Source organism: Mizuhopecten yessoensis, unplaced genomic scaffold (assembly GCF_002113885.1).
Source record: "Mizuhopecten yessoensis strain PY_sf001 unplaced genomic scaffold, ASM211388v2 scaffold4025, whole genome shotgun sequence".
Taxonomy (NCBI): Eukaryota; Metazoa; Mollusca; class Bivalvia; order Pectinida; family Pectinidae; genus Mizuhopecten; species Mizuhopecten yessoensis.
In genome coordinates, this window is record NW_018405338.1 from 545,803 (window position 1) to 568,116 (window position 22,314).

The 22,314-nt window shown below is 36.9% G+C and overlaps 1 protein-coding gene across 1 annotated transcript in view; it reads left to right on the plus strand.

Moving 5' to 3' along the window:
* The window catches only part of LOC110448376 (neuron navigator 3-like), a 479,162-nt gene that overhangs the window by 102,034 nt on the left and 354,814 nt on the right, over positions 1–22,314 (plus strand). The window lies entirely within an intron of this gene.

Here is a 22,314-nt window from a genome sequence, read left to right on the forward strand (position 1 = left end):
TCGTTTTCAAATTTCTGCACGTTTAGAAAAGAATGGCCGTGCCAGTTGCCACATCTGCCGTCAGCGTCATCAATACAGCAAGCAGGGAGTCGCGATCGGCTCCTGTTGAAGAATGCAAGATGGTATGACATTGGATAAAAAATATCAGTCAGGGTGTTCACTCCCTGTTTTCAGGGTCATCAGATGACCTTCGGGGTTCAGCCATTTGTGAGAGAATGAGTTCCTCTACTGATGTAACTGTTTCGATGTTCGAACACCAGTGTTTGAAAATTTGAGAAAACAGGTAGAGAGTTCAAACACTTTCCTGCTATGATCTGGAAGACTTATGATCCTGTTAAATTTTAATTATTTCCTCTTCATTCATGAAAAGAAGACAATTATAGGTTACAAACTTTTTTTGGGAGGTAGAACATTTTGAAATTATTCCCAATAACACTGACATTATTATCATGACTGCTAACACTGTGAGTAAACTCTGTGGTTTGTTTTCAAGAGTTCTGTAGATCGAATCCCTATGTGAAAGGCGTTTTTATGATAAAGGGAATTGTAATGAATAAAGGGTTTCTTTCCTCTGGAGCTCTTTGCTATGATATTGTAAGTGGGCAAGCAACTCAAATCAGGAAAATGCCAAACAAATCGGAACTCTTCTTCATTGAAGGTGCAACAAAGAATTCAGGGCATTGCTTTAGAAATGAACTCATCAAGAAGACATAAGATTAATTTATGGTTGTTACTTTTCCCTTCAAGCCTCCAAAACCAACGATGTTATCACGCCTAATTTTGATAGATTTTGAAGAAGATGAGGAAAAAAACTTTAGTTAATGTTATACTTCATAAAAAAAAAAGCCCAACAGGCTATCTACTGATTGCCTGAGCGACTTTAATTCAGCTGTGGCCAAAAAGATTGGTAATAAAAAATGCAGATTTCCTAGTCGCGTTGTTAATAGTTGCATGTGTCATTCCCACCGATGTAGACTGTATTTACATGCGATAGCTACATAAATCAAGATTTTCGTTACAAATTAAAGAACAAATTAACTTGATCTTATCTTATGTAGCTATTAAATACAACGTACAACTCCATCCCATGCTTGCATGTGCAGGGAGGAACAGCCGCCACAAACCATACGAAGCACCCAGTGAAACTGATGAATGGTGTATCATGGGAAATCGGTCTCGTTTTAGATATAGTGGCAATAGATACTTCGTGTAGATGTTGGAGAAATTACTTTGATTCTGTTACAAGATACTGAAATGGCTGAACATGAAAATCATGTTGTTTCTTACGAATGTAATGTTAAAGTATGAGTCTAATGTCAAAATGTTTGGTCATGTAATTCAGATTATGTTTGGCCATTACAAGGTCATGTAATTCAGAATATGTTTGGCCATTACAAAATATTCACTTCTTATCACGGTTTTGCTTTCTTATTTTTGTCACTCAACAATCTTTTATTAAAAGCCTGCTATTTAGTTTAGGAATTGTTAACTACAGTAACTTATGTTTATTGCTAAGAATGCAGCAATTTTTGTTTATTCACCATTCAAATCCAATTATAGAACAGTATGTAAATTATAATTTTTTGAAGTGCACCATATATGTTTTATAATTGATTGAAGTGAAATATATATGTTTTATAATTTATTGAAGAGCAGCATATATGTTTTATAATTTATTGAAGTGCAACATGTATGTTTTATAATTGATTGAAGTGCAATATATATGTTTTATAATTTATTGAAGTGCAACATGTATGTTTTATAATTGATTGAAGTGCAATATATATGTTTTATAATTCATTGAAGTGCAACATATATGTTTTATAATTGATTAAAGAGCAATATATATGTTTTATAATGTATTGAAGTGCAACATGTATGTTTTATAATTTATTGAAGAGCAGCATATATGTTTTATAATTGATTGAAGTGCAACATATATGTTTTATAATTGATTGAAGTTTCATGATATATGGATTGTAACTTATTTGAGTGCAGGATATATACATTTTAATTTATCAAAGTGCAAGTTTAAAATCGAAAAAATATGTTTTATTTGTCGTAGATGAAGAAAGCATTTATTCGTAACATTATCTCGATTGAATTTCCATATAAAGAGTTTTATAGATGTTAGATCGTATCAAGCTGTTAGTAGACGCGGATTAATGTTCGGCGTGAGATGAAAACACAAGGTTTCGATTAATTAGTCTGGGCCAAGAGCAGTAACGTTACATGAAGCTGCAAATAATCTGAAATTTACCCTCACACTGTATACCATCATACATATACTAGCACTAGTATGCAACTGAATTTCTAGTAACAAAACGGCTAATTCATTTTTCGAGCTGATATTGACCGAGGTGTTATTACACAAGGAGTCAGTTAAATTTGTAAAAATAATCCCCTATAGTGAAAAATACACTTGATATAGAGCGTTGGACTTTTAAAGCCTCAGTTATGGGAAATTTTGCAGGCAATCTGTTTTGAAAGGGATTTTATTAATAAAATATCTGCACCATTATTTTAATCCAAGTTTGATATCCAATGATATTTGTCTGCTGCTATTATGCCCTTGAACGACACGGGAAGAAGCTGAATTAATGTCGTCTCGTAATCAATAATTAATAACCTTATCTTTATTGATCCGTGGCTAATTGAGTAAAAGTTCTGTTAAAGTGAGTGGAAATCTCCTAATGCTTGCTGCTAGTATCATAAATCCAAGTTTTTATTTCGTAAAGTTTCGTAGTTAAGAGTTTCGTATTGAGACATCCGTTTCGATGCCTTTCACAACTAACATTGCAGATATTAAAAACCCGCAGGAATCAACGTGTCGCTAATCATGCCGTAAGAGGCAATATTCAACACTTCAATATAAATCATTATACGTGCATCGGAGATGAAATTATTTCATAATCCCTAAATTTGACAAGTGCAGAAGAGAGAATATGGCTTCAGAATGGATTTTATTTCCCTTGGTGCAGAAATAATGTTGCCTGATGGAAGAAAATATGCCATCAGGCATTTCCTTTTGAGTGTGTTTTGTTGCAGTATATAAGATGGCCTTGGGGAAACGGTTAGTTTGTGTGCAAAACAGGAAATGCAAGTTTCGTGCAGGTTGCGTGCCACGGCTCTGAACAAACTAGAAAGGGTTTAATTCATGCATATTCTGTTGTATATTCCTCAGGCAGCTAGTATTTCAGTGACTGAAAACCTGCCCCATGTTTGTAGCTCGTTTACGAGAAACAAATGAGCTTGTTTGTCAAAGTAATGGTAACCTTTGATCTTTGACCTTTGGACATCAAAATGAATTTCAAACATTCTACGTCAATTACCACCCTTTCATTAAACCTTCTGCTGCACATACATTTTTCACATTTGTAATTTTTTTCCGTCCTTGTCTTAATACACTGATTGGCTACATATGATATACATGTATGACAGTTCGCTTAAAATATTAGGGAGCCGATTCTTCAGCAGCATCATGCTGACAGTTCAAGGGATGCTGGGATCACTTCCTGTATTGACCAATGAAAACACATCATACAGTCTAAAGTTTTTAGGTCTATGTCAGGCTCTCTAAATATTTTCTGGATCTATGACAAGCTGACCAGTGATATAAAGACAGAAATCACTTGGAAGCCTGACGCTTCCCTCGTCACATGAATGTGAAGAAAACATCTGCTGATTGGTACATAATTTGAACACTAAAACAAAGTATAGATTAATGTGATGAAACAGCAGAAAATCGGTATAAGAGTTTGTGTATATTTGTTGCTGTCTGGCAGACAGTAATGAGGTACAATAATGACACGACGGCACGGTTAGTTATCTTACTGTAATTGTGATCAAACATAACTGTATATACATGTATCTAGTACCAGCGGAGACGGCTGTTTTTCTGGCCTTGTCACCGAATTGGAACAGAAGTCTGCAGGCAGCATCTCTGCCGTCTCTCTCGTCCCATTGTTGTCGGTTATTCTCTGTATAGTTAATGAACAAACACATTCACACTTGTTGTTTATACCTAAATTCCTTATCTCTTGTCAAGTGCAGACTTTGACATACAGGGGTTATATAATCCTGTACACTAGGACTGTCACTCCAGTACATAGAACCTTTCACTGATGGTAAGTGGTGGACTGCTACCATCGTGAGCCGTCAGCTTCACTCGTTGCTTGTTATGTTAACAGCTTTGAATTATTTTTTCTTTAGAAACTATAGAAAGAAAAAGAAAAGTTAAATAATTGTTTACTGATCTGGATGCAGCACATATTATATATGTTGATGTTTTGGGACTTGATATTTTTTTTTATAAATTTGTAGGTTTCTGTAATGCACCAGTACTTTAATGAATTTTTAAACGAAGTAATGATGTTAAACCTATAATGGGTGGTCGGGTGGGGCAATGGAGAGCGCACTTGCCTTTTACTACTTTCTATGGCTGGAGTTTGACTCGACCACGTGGGTTTTCTCTTGGTACTCCGGTTTCCTCCTACATTAAGACTTTCTGTGTGCTTCCATTTAGTCCAACAAGAGTGATTAATGTAAATTGGAAAAGGTTGCTTTATAGTTGTTGTAAATTAAATTTAAAAAAAAAGAGGCTAGATTCGGACTACTGAAAGATTAATTGACAAATTATCAAGTTTCATCAATTTCTTACAAGCAAAACTCATCATGGCAACTTTATAAATGTTTATTGGTGAAACCTGCTAAAATGAACAGAATAACACAGGTTTTCAAAATATCACAGGTTTTCATATCATTCATCCTGGTCAAGGCAGAAGTTTTTACCAAAATGTGAAAAGTGTAGAGAAACAAGTGAAATACCTGGTTATTACCAAAATGTGAAAAGTGTAGAGAAACAAGTGAAGTACCTGGTTATTACCAAAATGTGAGAAGTGTAGAGAAACAAGTGAAGTACCTGGTTATTCAGAAGATTGACTAAGTTGACATCGGCTACACATTCTTTTCAGTAAAAAATGACAATGAAATTAGATGGGTTTCATGGTAAAATGAAAACTTATTATACTGTCATCAATAGTCCAACAAAATAAAGGGTATGGCAGTGTATCGAGGGAGGTGTATACAGTTGATATGAAATAGGAAAATGGGACGTTGGATTACAAAATTGGCATGAGGGAGTGGATACATTCAGTATAACTATACATGATGTACGTATATAAAGAGAATTGATACCATCCTTTCAACCTTCCAACTTACTTGATGAAAAACAATACCTGTTAATCATGTCAATAAATCTAAGGTAATAAACAAAATTCACCAAGGCTGGAACCAGATATCTTATCAGAGATTGCTTTGCTGGTTATGTTTATGGGGAATCAATATAAGTTGGTTATCGATATGCCGATTTATCATGAAGGTTGGTTGATATTTGTGTTGTATCAGAAATATCATCAAGGTAACTTGTGACCTTTTATACAAGGTTTCATGTTTTTGGTAGCCATTGGTTTTGATTTTCTGATGTGGCCATGAAATCTGGTGCGTCTGACATTTTGAATATCGCGAAACTGTTTTGCATACTTGTAGCCAGGGTAAATTGAAACATGACCTCTGTCCATTTATTGGCCCATTAAAATCTACACATTAAATATCTAGAAATCAAAATTCAACAGAGGTTTTTTGCATGGGAAGATTCAACTCATTCACCCCTGAAAACACATTTGAATCCTTCCAATTCAAAGGCTGGAATAGTTCATTATATAATTTCAGAGGTGAATGAGTTATGTATACGTAACTTTCAATACACACTCTACAGGTTTGTACAGGCCTTGCAAAAGGCTTTAATAAGACAAGGTTGACCATTAAAAGCCTTAAAATTGATGAAAAGGCCAAAAAGCCCAAAGTTGAACTAAAATGTCTTGAAAGAGTCAAAAGGAGCCTTGAATTTGACAGAATGATCATTACACTATTAGTGTATATTAATTTTGGTGGTTTTGTGGTGTTATATTTTCATAAAAATGAATTAAGAAAACATAAGGAAATGAAATATTTGTTACAAATTAATTTCTAGATTTTCGGACTACAGACTGGTGTTAGATTTTAGTGTTGTTAGGTGTNTTATATGTATAAACTTAAACCACGCCTTTGTTGTTTGTGTATAAATGGTGAGTTAGACACATCCAGGTTACACATCCAGGGCCTGTAGTCATGAAACTGCTCAGGCCTGGATTCTGTGTTCAAACCAGCTTTCTTGTTACTTGCTTAAATCATGTAAAAGGAATCAAAACTTCAAATGCAAACATTGAGAACAGTTTTCAGCTTTAAGTCTTAACTCTTGAATGATTTTCCAAATCATTGACAAAATAAGATATTTTTATTAACTAATATAACAGAACAAGAAATTCGGCTTGAGCACAAAATCCATGCTTGACCATGAGAATGGTTTAATGAAAAGGGGCCCATATTTCTCTATTTTGAGAATTTGCAAATGGTGAGATATTTAAGTCGTTAATATTACTTAAAAGGTCTAGAATTTCATAGTAAAATTCCTGTAGGAACCCTGCTCTAGTGATTCTTTTGTAAGGCGTTTATAAGGTCATTTTCTGAGTGATGGTTTGTTGGTAATGGCCGATTTTTGTATCAAAATCGCCAAACGATGTTTGTGACCTAGAAATCAACATGTTATATTGAATAAAATGTGAGCAAGTCATTTGCATAAAGGGTTTCAGGTTATTGCGTGAAGTGGACACACTGTTGTTATTGAAGGTCAAGGCCATGATAGTTTTAGCGTCCAGTGCCATCATGTTACGTTCGCCAACAATTACTATGATATAGAAACATCAAGTTATGATCGTGAAATGTTTTACAACGCTGTAATGCTTTCATCCAGATTGTCATCGTCAATGACTGCCTTCATCATGATATTAAAAGAATACATTTCTGACCGTTATTTCCATTAAAACCACAGATTTCTCGGGGAATATGATTTGCCATTGATTTTACGGTACGGGAGTGGCTAGTGGATGTTTGTTTCCTGTCAGGGCGGTTATGGATTCCGTCAATGAACAGATGTTTTCTTTGAAACACTTTCCCATCTTTCGTGCTCACAGAAGATGCCTGCATGAATGTTTTACAGCGAGTAAAACAGAAATGCTTCTCTGCACTTTGCGAGATGTTTTACGATTTCTTGTCATGACATGGACTGAACTCGACATTTGTAGATTCCATTGAATTGATGCTTAATGAATTTGTGCTGATGTGATTCTATTAATGTCATGATACATAAAAATCCTATTATTGAAAATGTTTCCTGTTTCACTGTCCCCTTCGACCTTTGTATACCTGTGACAATATAATAGATATGACCTATCTCATCAGACCAGTATTATTGCTTTGAATAAAAAATGCTTCCTAACCTTTATGGTCTTTTACTGTTTCCCCATCTCTTTGTCCCTTCTACTTTCTCACCTTTTTGTCCCCTTACCAAATTCCCTACCCTTTGTCCCCTTACTAAGTCCTGAACCTTTGAGAGCTACTTGCCTGTTTGTTCCCATATTACTTTTTTTGTCTCTTTATCACCTTGCCACATGCCACCCTGGGTCTGTCTACACTATCCCCTAACCCTCGATCTGTGTACCCTACCCCTACCCCTCGATCTGTGAACCCTACCCCTCGATCTGTGTACCCTATTCCCAACCCTCGGTCTGTCTACGCTATCCCCCACCCTGGGTCTGTCTACCCTATCCCCCACCCTGGGTCTGTCTACCCTACACCCCACCCTTGGTCTGTGTGCCCTATCCCCCACCCTGGGTCTGTCTACCCTACACCCCACCCTTGGTCTGTGTACCCTATCCCCCACCCTGGGTCTGTCTACCCTACACCCCACCCTTGGTCTGTGTACCCTATCCCCCACCCTGGGTCTGTCTACCCTACACCCCACCCTTGGTCTGTGTACCCTATCCCCCACCCTGGGTCTGTCTACCCTACACCCCACCCTTGGTCTGTGTACCCTATCCCCCACCCTGGGTCTGTCTACCCTACACCCCACCCTTGGTCTGTGTACCCTATCCCCCACCCTGGGTCTGTCTACCCTACACCCCACCCTTGGTCTGTGTACCCTATCCCCCACCCTGGGTCTGTGTACCCTATCCCCCACCCTGGGTCTGTCTACCTTATCCCCCACCCTGGGTCTGTCTACCCTATCCCCAACCCTGGGTCTGTGTACCCTATCCCCCACCCTGGGTCTGTGTACCCTATCCCCCACCCTGGGTCTGTCTACCCTATCCCCCACTCTCGATCTGTGTACCCTATCCCCCACCCTGGGTCTGCCTACCCTACACCCCACCCTGGGTCTGTCTACCCTATCCCCAACCCTGGGTCTGTCTACCCTATCCCCCACCCTTGGTCTGTGTTCCTTACCCCCAACCCTCGGTCTGCCTACCCTATCCCCAACCCTCCACCGGTGCCCAACTCCTTCATCTGTCCCCTGTCCTCCTTCTCTCCAACATATCACAGTGAAGTCATTGATCCTATAAAAACTTAATGGTTGACAAATCAACACAAGAAATATGGGATGCTTCAGTCAATGGCTGTGGTACTTCATCCATGAATAAATGAATGTCGACAAAAACAAAAGTGTGTGGTTTCCTGCAAAATACTCTGATCCGTTTCAAAGGGGATTGTACATGCTTGTCTGCATCTCTACGTCGCCAATTTATTACGAGATTTAATCTGTCGTTAGAGAGTGTGTTGACACGACAACGTGTCTATTGGCATCCACAGAACAGGTACTTTATTGCTCTATTGAGCAGAAAAAGGTCGTTCATTAATTTCCATGTAATTCCTCAGCTACTCCCTGTAATACGGACTGTTGGTCAGTCAGTGGATTACGATCTGTCAAATCATTATTGAGTCATTTCTGACAGGACTGGACGCCCGTTCCTTATCCTGACCATTTCAAACATTACTTGGATATTATGCATCAATCGGACGATAAATCTCAAGACTGTTTTGTTTGGTCTGTAGACGATCATTTACTCAATGCTTTAGTATTATTTTAAATAGATGATGCAGTCATTTCTTTGATGGTATATAGACAGTTATCGTCTGTTGTGGCATGAACACAAAACTTCTTGTCACTTATGATTATAGTTTTTCAGCTATCTCCTCAAAACATAAACAGTGATCGAATGATTATATAACTGGTCAGAAGATCATTTCTATTATGAAATTAAAAAATTGTTGTACAGTACTTAGATGAAAAGATTATGACCATTTTTAATTTGAAAAAGAAGACAGATTCAACATTGTGTGACAATTACAAATTTCAGGCAAACCTGTATACAAGGATCACCTTTAGGACATTCATAAGGGGGTCTCTTATTGCAGGTGGTCTCTTATTGCAGGTGGTCTCTTAATACAGGTGGTCTCTTGTTGCAGGTGGTCTCTTGATACAGGTGGTCTCTTATTGCAGGTGGTCTCTTAATAAAGGTGGTCTCTTAATACAGGTGGTCTCTTATTGCAGGTGGTCTCTTAATACAGGTGGTCTCTTGTTGCAGGTGGTCTCTTGATACAGGTGGTCTCTTATTGCAGGTGGTCTCTTAATAAAGGTGGTCTCTTAATACAGGTGCTCTCTTAATACATGTGCTCTCTTAATACAGGTTCAGTTAAAATGAAGCTAAATGGAATGGGGAGTTTTAAAAGTGGTCTCTTAATAGAGGTGGTCTCTCGAGCAGGTTGGTCTGTATGTATTGTTAGGTAGATTTCAAACACTGTAAACACGTCACCAGGTAACAATTACAAAATAGATCATGAGCTTCGAAACAGTGAAACGGTGATATCAAAACTTGTGGAATCCAGCACACATTTTGGTAGTGCAAAATGACTACATTAAAAACAACAGATACATACTGTACAAGTGATATCAGGTCAAGGAAAAATGATTATCGTTTAAAACAAATCGTTAAAAATAAATTCTACGTCAATGGCTATCACAGGGCCTGAACTCATTACTTTTTTCCAACCTATTTATAGATATGAATTCTTTTAGGTCTTCTAAAGTATTCATTGTATTTGGAAAGATTTTAGGGAAATGATTGTCAACAGATGTAAGGTTCGTTTATTGAATTCAAGTTCACAACTCTTATAGGTGCATTTACAGGCTTCAAGGTCAAACTCAACAGCTGGCCAGGGTCAAATCCAAACACCAACACTTTATATATAGTCCTATTCACTGTCATACCATGGAGCTGAGTGGTAAAGGTATCTGACCGTTGACCTCCACCACTCGGTCATCTGTTTAAGGCTTAAGTGGGGAAGTCGCCAGGTACTGTCCCCTGGTGAAGGGTTTTCCCTAAGGTAATCCGGTTTTACCACCAAAACCTGGCACATCACTAAATGACCATGGCCGTAACTAGGACGTAAACCACAAAGAAACCAAACCAAACCTCTCTTATACCTGTTACCATGACGATGAATGTAATTATATTTAAAAAAGCAGTAATTAGAACATTTTTGTATTTGATTTGTATACAAGCCAGGATCTGTCCTTGATAACACTATCTGTAACAAGCCTTTTCCTAATGCTCCCTGACATGCATGTTAACGCGATTGTGAGGTTCGGTTTTTCCCCCGGAGATGAAATGGAAACATTTGTGGATTACCGCCTTAGGTGAAAGATGGTTGGATATTTAAATGAGCGACTAGCTAGGTGTTAACAACATCGTAACACCCTGACAAAACATCCCACCAAGGGCAGAAACGATTGCACTAATGAAGACGCGTACAAAGTGACTTCCCTGATCATCCAGTGAACGGCTTGTCCACCGAGGATTACTTCGGACTAGAAACAACAATACCTAGATTCCACGACATGCGATCTGGTGTGTGTTGGATAATTACGGCAGAAAGCTTGAATGGGCTTTTGTAGTACGGTGCAGGGTCGTTAGGTAGATGGAGATGGTAAATGATAGTGTGTATCTAGTAACCTTGATCGCGATCTGATGGATTTGTCATATAATGGACGATACATCAGGGTTTGATGGCGGTTTTTATTCGTCGTAGTGGATTGAACTGGTTTGTGAAGTTTTGTTTTGGATTCAATGAAGAAGAGATCAAATATTGGGTCATTTCTCTTTGTAGTGGACACATCGTTTTGATGAAAAGAGTGCTGATTCGGTGGATGTTTTAAATGTGGATCAGTTCTAATGTGGATAAGGTGGATTGGATCAAATTGTTTTAATTTTTTTTTTAACTCTAAGATGTTGGTTCTGTGGAGCAATCGGATGGTTTAATCTATCAGTTTTCTAGTGCTCTAGTATTACGTAGTAACAGATTCTGAAAAAAACTCCTCTTTTCATATTCTAAGCAAAGTTGGATAAAAGAAATTCTTAATAAAAGATCTGAATAATTTTTTATATACTTAACAAAGTTAGATAAAAGAAATGCTGAATAAAAGATCTGATTTTTTTGATCATATTCTAAACAAAGTTAGAAAAAAAATCTCAAAAATAAGAAATTATTATAATTTATAAAAGTTTATTTTGTTATATTTTAATAGAAATAAAAGATCTGAAATATTTTTTTCTTCATTTCATATTCTAAACAAAGTAAGATAAAATTCTTTGTAAAAGATTCTGAATTTGTTTCTTCTCTCATATTCTTAGAAAGAAGAAATTGTTTTTGAAGGAAACTATTTGGTTGTGAAACAGGATATAATATAAACTAACCATTAGGGCTATAAGTAGATATTTCATAATTAATATCGTGACATGGTTAGGTAGAATACATGTATTTTGATAATTGATAATCAACTGGCAATGTGTCTGAGGAAAGCTAAAGGATAGGATTATCTTAGGAAGAAACATATCAAACAATGCCATTAGTATTCTGATAAATGATGTAGAATTCTTCTATGAGATTTACTGAGGCAAATAGATAAAGCTTTTCTGAGCTGCAGAGGTGCTTAATGAACCAAAATGTTGTCGGCTGGACAGCAGTGACCAGTGCCAAGCTGAGGACTGACCGCTGGGAAATTGCATATGAATGACAGGTGGATTAAGCATGTGTCGCATCCAAAGGCGATATTTATAGCATTGATTGTATGTTTTGTTGAGGCTAAATGAGCTTTAAATCATGGAAGGCTGCATGCCCTCCGTTAATCAAAAGCCGAGATCCCAGGCGGTCACTGGATACTGAGCGGTCATCGTTTGGACATTGGTGAATTAAGACTCTGGCTGTCATCTGAGACTGGGCAAGATTCATGCGTGACTGGACATTCGAGCGAGTCGCGGAGACCTGGTACCGGAGGATAAATGTCTGACAGTTTGCCGTATATATCACCGGACCGATATATCGTAGTACAGAACCACAAACCCTGTTTGGCTGATCTGTGGTGCGGTGGAAAGCACTGAGGGGCTTTACCTCTCAGGTTCCAAGACTTTTGTTGGCCTCGCAGGAACTCATAGCAAAATAAACAGTACCTATAAACAATTGCATTCACCGAGATTTATACTTACTACGATATACAGAGCTCGCAACCAACAGTAGCAGCCAGGGACATGTGACAAAAGTTCAATCTGTGGTAAACGATAGATTGCATTTGTTCACATCATCGTCAGATCAACATGATAGTGAAATTGCTGCACCCTTTTTCTGTTTTTTTTCTCCTGTTTTAACGATATTTAGTTCACTGTCAATCCATCATATGATTCGCTTCAATTTATATTTTGTTTATGTGTGTAAAACCTTGACGCATCGATAGTCTTTTAACATCATTTAATCACGCCGTTAATTTTGTGATTAAGAGTTGTAAACTCTGTAAGTGTACTTCTCCAGTTTTCTGAATTTGGATTTGGAAGTTTAAAAAAGATACTTGTGAACACTGTCTGTGACCCTTATGAAAGATGTGCATTATGCTTTTTATAATGGTCGCAAATCTCTTGAGTTCTAAAGACTTCTCTGGAAAAATTCCAGGCGTTATATATTTTGGGAAACATTTATATTATAGCTGAAAGAAAGAAACATGCCTATCTTTTAACCTTTGAAATATTGGGATTAAACTTTATGGAGCGTTCTGTCAACAGTGCTGTCCAATACCATTTCTTTCTGTGCGTTAGATAGGGTTTCATTGACACATACAGATGTTGATACCATAGGCTAAAAGCATTCAGATTTGATCGTTCATTCGCTATACTTATATCATTGTACTTCACTGAACATACAAAACCCATTTCCTCGGAGTAACTTGCCCCGACAAATTCAATGATATCTATCAAACATTTTGTGATCGAGATCTCTTGCTCACCGAGAGACGGAAAGTGAGTGTTTTCAATTTCATCGTCAGAATTGTTTTGGTAATAAAAATTGAGGAACCAGACACTCTTGGAAAACGGACACTGTGGACCGGAGTTTGGAGTTTTGATAACAGATTCGGATAGAGTTTGTTCCATGGTAAAAGTCACACAGACTATATTTTTTTCGGTAACAAAAGCATCTAAACAAATACGCTTTAATATTTAGGGAATAGAAATCACATGGACTATATATTTATTTTATAACTAAAACATAGATACCAGACACTTTAAAATTTAACGAATAGACTTTGTGACTCGGAGCATGGAGATTTGACGACACATTTACCCAATGCTTGTTCTGTTGTAAGACGAATTGATCAGTGTTTTACGTGGGGAAGGACGTCCCCCTGAGCGTGTCATCATAACTCACCCACAACTCCAAGGCCCTGCATGGCTACTAAAGTACACGCTTTGTAATACATTGTAAATTACTTCTAGATATTGTTGTGTTTTTGAGATTTGTAAGTACTCTTCATGCTAAGAAGACTTTATTGAAAATGGAAATTGTTAAAAAATAACGAACACAATACAGCATATTTGTTTTCCGGGATAGAGGATGTCTATTTCTCTTCTCTTCATCGTTTTTTAATTGCTGGAGGATAAAATGTGGAGATGTCGTGTGTTCCTATGACAGTGATTGTGATGAATTTGTCAGTGAAATTACATCTGTCAAACATTTTGGCTATCATCTGATTCCTACACAAGCTTGACTGGATATTCATCTGATTCCTATGCAAGCTTGATGTTTGGTGACTGTTAACCTGTCCTGGTGTGTCGATTGTGTCGATATTTCATTGTATGTACACATATATTTGTTTCGCTTGAGGAAGTCAATGAATCGTCAATGACACCTATGTATTAAATCTGATCTCGTGAATTGATCGGATTCTAATTAACACTAGAAAGCTGTTACAACAATTGAGTAAGAGATTTTGCGTATTAGGTTACAATGCAACAGCTTAAGTAAATTAGAAAAAAGAAGGTTACTATGGATTTGTGTGTGAGGGTGTCTTTATTGGGTCACAGTTTAAAGTACCGACAGTGAGGCGATGATGCGTACCCAAGACAATGCCGTGACGAATGTACTTAACCTAAAACACAGAGCTCACTTCAAAAGCTACTAATAGCCTTTACGCATGACATTTATTTTCTGACAATTTATCTTGTTTGACTTATTTCTTATCTACCAAAGAAAAGGAAATAATTACGTGAGTGATGAAGTTATCTCCAATATTGGAACTACTTGTTTAATTTCATATGACAATCAGCATACGAAGACTTGCTGCCTTTCCTGAATGGAAGGAAGAATCCATTGGTTAAGTTGTGGAAATTCTCTCAATTGTTTGGAACGGTTTCATGAAAATGTGTTGATTTTCTGTGTTTGCTGGTGAATTGTAATTTAAACATCTGACTGGAATTACTGGTAATACCAGGATTTGAAGACAGCTAGGTCTTAAGACAGAAAATCTTTTTTGATGGGCTGAAGGGATTAATTCCTGTTTTTTTCCCCTCGCTATTTCATTGACATTTTATGAGCCCAGTGCAAAAGTATAGATGGATATGGAACAAGCGTGGAAGCATTAGCATTGACAAACGTGCACCGGTGACGTTAACGCAACATGACTCGACTCTATAGTGCCAACGAGAGGTCAATTCTGATTTGATGGCTTGTGAGTCTTAAATCCATCAGTTTTCACCTTGAAATCACAAGACACTGGGGAGATACTAGAAAATGGGGGAGACTCGAGTCACAGGGAGGCTAGCGACGTTGGGTGCAGTGACGTACAAGTACCAAGGTTTAACTATAATTAATTGATGCCTTGGGCTCGGAAGGGGAAAAAAACGAGGTTTTCAGAGACACTCGACCAAAACAAAAGCTATCGTAATTGATAATTTGATTTCTTCAGTCATGTGGTATTGTTTGGCGGAGTAAGGTGTTCGAGTTCTGTGGAAAAGTGCTTTTTGTGGATGATGTGGTATTTTTCTGGAGATGGTTTTTGGTTGGATTATTACTCTACGTTTCACAGGAAGTGTTGTCATACTGTTATGTTACACGCGGCGTGTGATTTATACGGATGCTCACCAGAACCCAGTGGCTCTCAGTAGGCTCATCTGCTGGAATTTCGTCAAAATGAAATTGGATTTATAATTTTGAGGCTCTGTAGCTTCTCAACGGCACAAACGATGGCCACTGCTGCTCGAATGAATATTCGCCTCTGGCGGTTTGAGACTAATAACGTCCACATCAAACAGGTGAGTAAAAACAAAGGTAAAAAATGTTTTTTTTATGTCTATAGATAAATTAATATTGGTATGATATTTTTGGAAAATTGACCCTTCAATTTTGCAAAATTTTTGTGAAAATTTCAATATTGTTGTTTTTTGTTGTTTTGATCAATTCAGAAAGGACTTTTTTTGTTTTTTTTAATTATTAGATTTGTTGGAACTAGTTCCTATCATTTGAAAAAAAAAATCCAAACTTCTTGTTTACAACCCGTTGTCATGGAAATGCTGTGTTCACCTTTGTGCATGCTAGTACTCGTGGAGTATCTGTTGAAGGATTACATCAAAATAGAATGCTATGAGAAACTTTACTATAGGAATTGATGCCCTTCACTACCTGTCTAGAATTGAAGATTAATATCGTATGAGATGAACTCCCAGATGAAAATTAAACAGATATTCAGGTATTCATGAACTGGACTCTAGGGTCATACGGGGTCAGAAGCTGGTAGATATTAATTGTGATGGTCAGATAAGTAAGTTGTCATCACTGAAGTTATGTAAGGGCATTATCCCTATATAAAAGTATATTCATTCTTTATAGAGTGGTCACTACCGATTTATTGAATGGTCACTATAGATTTATTTGCTGGTCACTATAGATTTATTGAGTGGTCACTATAGATTTATTTGCTGGTCACTACAAGTTTATTGAGTGGTCAATACAGATTTATTGAGTGGTCACTATAGATTTATGGAGTAGTCACTATACAGATTTATTGAGTTGTCACTAGAAATATTCAGTGGTCACTATAGATTTATTGAATGGTCACTATAGATTTATTGAGTGGTCACTACAGATTTATTGAGTGGTCACTACAGATTTATTGAGTGGTCACTATAGATGTATTTGCTGGTCACTACAGATGTATTGACTGGTCACAACAGATTTATCGAGTGGTCACTATAGACTTATTGAGGGGTCACTATAAATTAATTGAGTGGTCACTACAGATGTATTGACCGGTCACTTAGATTTATTGAGTGGTCACTTCAGATTTATTGAGTGGTCACTACAGATTTATTGAGTGGTCACTACATATTTATTGAGTGGTCACTACAGATTTATTGAGTGGTCACTATAGATTTATTGAGTGGTCACTATACAGATATATTGAGTTGTCACTAGAAATATTGAGTGGTCACTACAGATTTATTGCGTGGTCACAACAGATTTATCGAGTGGTCACTATAGACTTATTGAGGGGTCACTAGAAATTAATTGAGTGGTCACTACGGATGTATTGACAGGTCACTTAGATTTATTGAGTGGTCACTACAGATGTATTGAGTGGTCACTACAGATTTATTGAGTGGTCACTATTAAGATGTATTGAGTGGTCACTACAGATTTATTGAGTGGTCACAACAGATTTATCAAGTGTTTACTATAGATTTATTAAGGGGTCACTATAAATTTATTGAGTGGTCACTTCAGATGTATTGACTGGTCACTTAGATTTATTGCGTGGTCACTACAGATGTATTGAGTGATCACTACAGATTTATTGAGTGGTCACTACAGATTTATTGAGTGGTCACTACATAGATTTATTGAGTGGTCACGGCATATTTATTGAGTGGTCACTATAGATTTATTGAGTGGTCACTACATATTTATTGAGTGGTCACTACAGATTTATTGAGTGGTCACAATAGATTTATTGCGTGGTCACTACAGATGTATTGACTGGTCACTACAGATTTATTGAGTTGTCACTATAGATTTATTGAGTGATAAATGCAGATTAGTTGAGTGGTCACTTTAGATTTATTGCGTGGTCACTACAGATGTATTAACTGGTCACTACAGATTTATTGAGTGATAACTGCAGTGGTCACTACAGATTTATTGAGTTGTCACTTTTGATTTATTAAGTGGTCACTACAAGTTTATTGAGTGGTCACGACAGATTTATTGAGTTGTCACTACAGATTTATTGAGTGGTCACTATAGACTTATTGAGTGATAAATGCAGATTAGTTGATTGGTCACTATAGATTTATTTGCTGGTCACTAGATTTATTGAGTGGTCACTATAGATTTATTGAGTGGTCCCTATAGATTTATTTACTGGTCACTACAGATTTATTGAGTGGTCACTATAGATATATTGAGTGGTCACTATAGATTTATAAAGTGGTCACTACAGATTTATTGAGTGGTCACTATATATGTATTTAGTGGTCACTATAGATTTATTGAGTGGTCACTACAGATATATTGAGTGGTCACTATAGATTTATAAAGTGGTCACTACAGATTTATTGAGTGGTCACTATATATGTATTTAGTGGTCACTATAGATTTATTGAGTGGTCACTATAGACTTATTGGGTGATAAATGCAGATTAGTTGATTGGTCACTATAGATTTATTTGCTGGTCACTAGACTTATTGAGTGGTCACGACAGATTTATTGAGTTGTCACTATAGATTTATTGAGTGGTCACTATAGACTTATTGAATGATAAATGCAGATTAGTTGATTGGTCACTATAGATTTATTTGCTGGTCACTAGACTTATTGAGTGGTCACGACAGATTTATTGAGTTGTCACTACAGATTTATTGAGTGGCCACTATAGACTTATTGAGTGATAAATGCAGATTAGTTGATTGGTCAATATAGATTTATTTGCTGGTCACTAGATTTATTAAGTGGTCACTATAGATTTATTGAGTGGTCCCTATAGATTTATTTACTGGTCACTACAGATTTATTAAGTGGTCACTATAAATTTATTTGCTGGTCACTAGATGTATTCAGTGGTCACTATAGATTTATTGAGTGGTCACTACAGATATATTGAGTGGTCACTATAGATTTATAAAGTGGTCACTACAGATTTATTGAGTGGTCACTATAAATTTATTTGCTGGGCACTAGATGTATTCAGTGGTCCCTATAGATTTATTGAGTGGTCACTACAGATATATTGAGGAGTCACTATAGATATATTGAGTGGTCACTACAGGTGTACTGACTGGTCACTACATGTGTATTGACTGGTCACTTAGATTTATTGAGGGGTCACTACAGATTTATTGAGTGGTCACTATAGATATATTGAGTGGTCACTATAGATGTATTGAGTGGTCACTACAGATGTATTGAGTGGTCACTATAGATTTATTGAGTGGTCCCTACAGATACATTTAGTGGTCACTACAGATATATTTAGCGGTCACTACAGATTTACTGAGTGGTCACCATAACTTAATTGTGTGGTCACTTTAGAGACATTTTGGTTTACTTTTTTGAGCGGTCACTATACAGCTTTCTTTGTATATGATTGGGTGGTCACTATACAGCTTTCTTTGTATATGATTGGGTGGTCAATAAAGACTTATTTTTTACCTTTGTTAACTTTAAGACAATTTTTTGCACAACGATGATGTGTTGTTAATTTAGATGTTTTAATAATTTACTGAATTTCAGTGAACTGTACCATGCTGACTACAAGAGATAACTTTCATAGCAAGAAATCATATTACACACACTCGTGTTAAAAAATGATGATCAACTATAATAATTACGACTGCAATTAAACATTTATTGTAATAAAACAGGTTTTTGACCCCAAATACATAACTGCAGAATTCATCTTGTCGATGGATGTCAGCTTTGGATTATTAGTTTTGTCCATTTTTATTAACACCTAGATACAGTAAAACACAATTATAATAGACCTTAAAGCGTTCTTAGAGTTTGGTGCTCATAAGACAAGTTCTAGTGTACACATTAGATACGATTTTGTTATCAGCAAGAATTCACAATTTTGGTAGTACATGTACTGTGTTGGGTTGTACCATTGTGTATCATGAATCGGGTAGAATGGTAAATAGATGTTCGTATAGCTATTTATGTATTTGTATAATGTATCTCCAGTTTAACTCATTCACCCTAGAAGACACATTTGAACTCTTCCAATTCAAAGGTTGGAATAGTTCATTATGAAATTCAGGGGTGATAAGTCTTAATTCAAATTGAAATGAGACAACTGTCATAACTCAAATTAAGGTGAGTCAATTATCACTGTAAATAACTCAAACTCAGACATGTCAACTACTCTCATTTTTGGCTATCCCTCTTCTGAGATGGGTCTACCATTTTTCTGAACTCAAATTTAATGAGTCAACTATATAGCTAGTACTATCCCTGTTGGATGAGTCGGCGTATCCGTCTTAACTCACACTGAAATGACTTGTCTATCTTTTTTGATTCTATTTGAGTGTCCTTTACCCAAATTTACTCAACCGTATGAGTCCACTATCTTTCGTAGCTCAGATGGTTTGGTCCTTATCTTCTTAATATTTTTTCCATACAATAACCTACTTTTCCAATAAGTAATATTTGTAATGAACGAGGTTAATTCAAGTTGAGTAAGTTTTGCTGTATCTAGCATGCAATATCAAAGTGTGTGGCCTGTCCTAGACCAACAATTACCCCTTGATGGCACGGTTCAGCTGTATAATTGCAGCCCCACAAGGGTAGAATCCCCTAAGGAGCCTGCAGTCAGGTGATGACCGTTGGTATTTGAACAAGAGATGGACACCCAGGAGCTGGACATGTATTATTTATGAATCTGATTGGTCGATGATTAAAGCACTAATTATCACACTGAATGTGCACAGAGATGTAGTTGGCCTGTGGGCTCCGTAAATGATTGTTTAAGCCACTGTAAACGCCATGTCAATGTCCGTCACAACTAGCCACACATTATTGTTGACATGCGGATTGCCACTGATCTGGGCTTGTTGTTATTGTTGTAGCAGTTTTGTAGTCGGTGGTTCGTGAAATGGTATCATTTTTTTGTAATTGATTTTCTGGGACAATTGAAGCTGTAGAAATGTTTTGTCAGAAAATGTTGCCTAGGGCGACAGCCAATGAGAAGTGAGCTTTATTTAACTTAGTTGAAGTACTAACATTTGCTAAATCTTAGGTGAGACGGTGGAGGTCATGATAAAGGATGACCGTTAATCAGATTAGGTCATTGTTTTGTTTCATAAACAAAATTTCATAACTTCAAACATGTATAGTTGTGCTACATTGATTCAAACATTCTCTGTAAGAGGTTGGAATGAGAACTGACTGAAATACTAGGACACTATTTAATACTTAAAAGGGAGAAATCTTGTGTCCGAGCTGAAAATTGTTCCACCAGATCTAATTAGGGCTGGATAACTGAGGCTGGATAGTGTTGTTGGCTGGGATGAATTAATTAAATTAGGACAGAATCCTGCCCTGACCCACACAATCGGTATGTTGAAGCAAAACCAAAAACAATAAAATAACTTTTTTTCTTACCAGAACATTTGATTGGAATTCCCTATTGCACGAAAAAGGGTAATTTTCATAAAATATGTGCACAGATTATTATCATCACAGATGGTTTCTTTTAATGTTTCCTTAATTTGTTTTAAAAAGTATTTCAGTAAAGTATGAGTGAACTAAATATCTCTCTGCTGTTGCAAATGAGATTCTCCATTGTAAGAAAGTATCTTTAGAACACTTGTGCTTGTCCCGGGACAAGACAACATTCACTGTGTACGATCTTGTCAATTTTGATCTGGCCATCCACACAGACGTGTACGTGTAGTGTAATCCATTCATTAGCCTCTTTTGGCCAAGTGTAACATGGAAAAGCTATACGTACTGTCTATTTCACTGAGCAATTCTTGAACTCATTCACCCCTGAAATTTCATAATGAACTACTCCAACCTTTGAAATGGAAGAGTTCAAATGTGTCTTCAGGGGTGAAGGATTCCAAGTTTGGCTAGTCATCACATACTTCAAGAAACTGACACGTTGTTCTCTGTAGGTATTGCTGGAAACAAGTCTTGAACCTCCTATTTCAACAAGTGAATTAACTCATTGACCCTTGAAATTTCATGATGAACTATTCCAACCTTTGAATTGGAAGAGTTCAAAAGAGTCTTCAAGGGTGAATGAGTGAAGGAGCACCAGATTACATGGTTGTCCCGTCCACCCGTCCAACCAAGCTGTAAGTGAACATAACCAGGGTGACAGTTTGCCTGTCTCACGTACAGAATTGTTCTGTGTGCCATGTCTGGAGGAATACTCCCGATCAGGGTACATTACTATAACATTAATATCTACATTCATCAGGTCTGCATCTGAACCCTTTAAGCGAGGTCCCCCTGCATCACTTCCATATAAATGGGTAGTTTAGTGTTGGGTGTTATCCATATAGTTTTGTTGACCTCCTCCTGTGTGCCTGTAAATGCTCTATCCGTGTATGCTGACAAGAGTATGGACATTCGCTCATAGTTGCTCACAAAACTGCAGCTTGTAAACAAGAAGAATGAGGGGAATTTTTACAATACATTTGCAAATCTGGTGATGAATAACGGAAAATATGTAATTCTTATATTTACTTATATATTGATAACCGATTAGAGATAGTATCGCAAGATATTTTACTGTACTTGTAGAAGGGGTGGTCTCACAAGACGTTTTACTCTTCTTGTAAAAGGGGTGGTCTCACAAGACGTTCTACTCTTCTTGTAAAAGGGGTGGTCTCACAAGACGTTCTACTCCTCTTGTAAAAGGAGTGGTCTCACAAGACGTTCTACTCTTCTTGTAAAAGGGTTGGTCTCACAAGATGTTCTACACTTTAAACAACTTCTAAAGAACTGAAAGGTGTAGAATCTTCATATTTGGCTGGTGGCTTCCTGTGATAGAGCCCGAC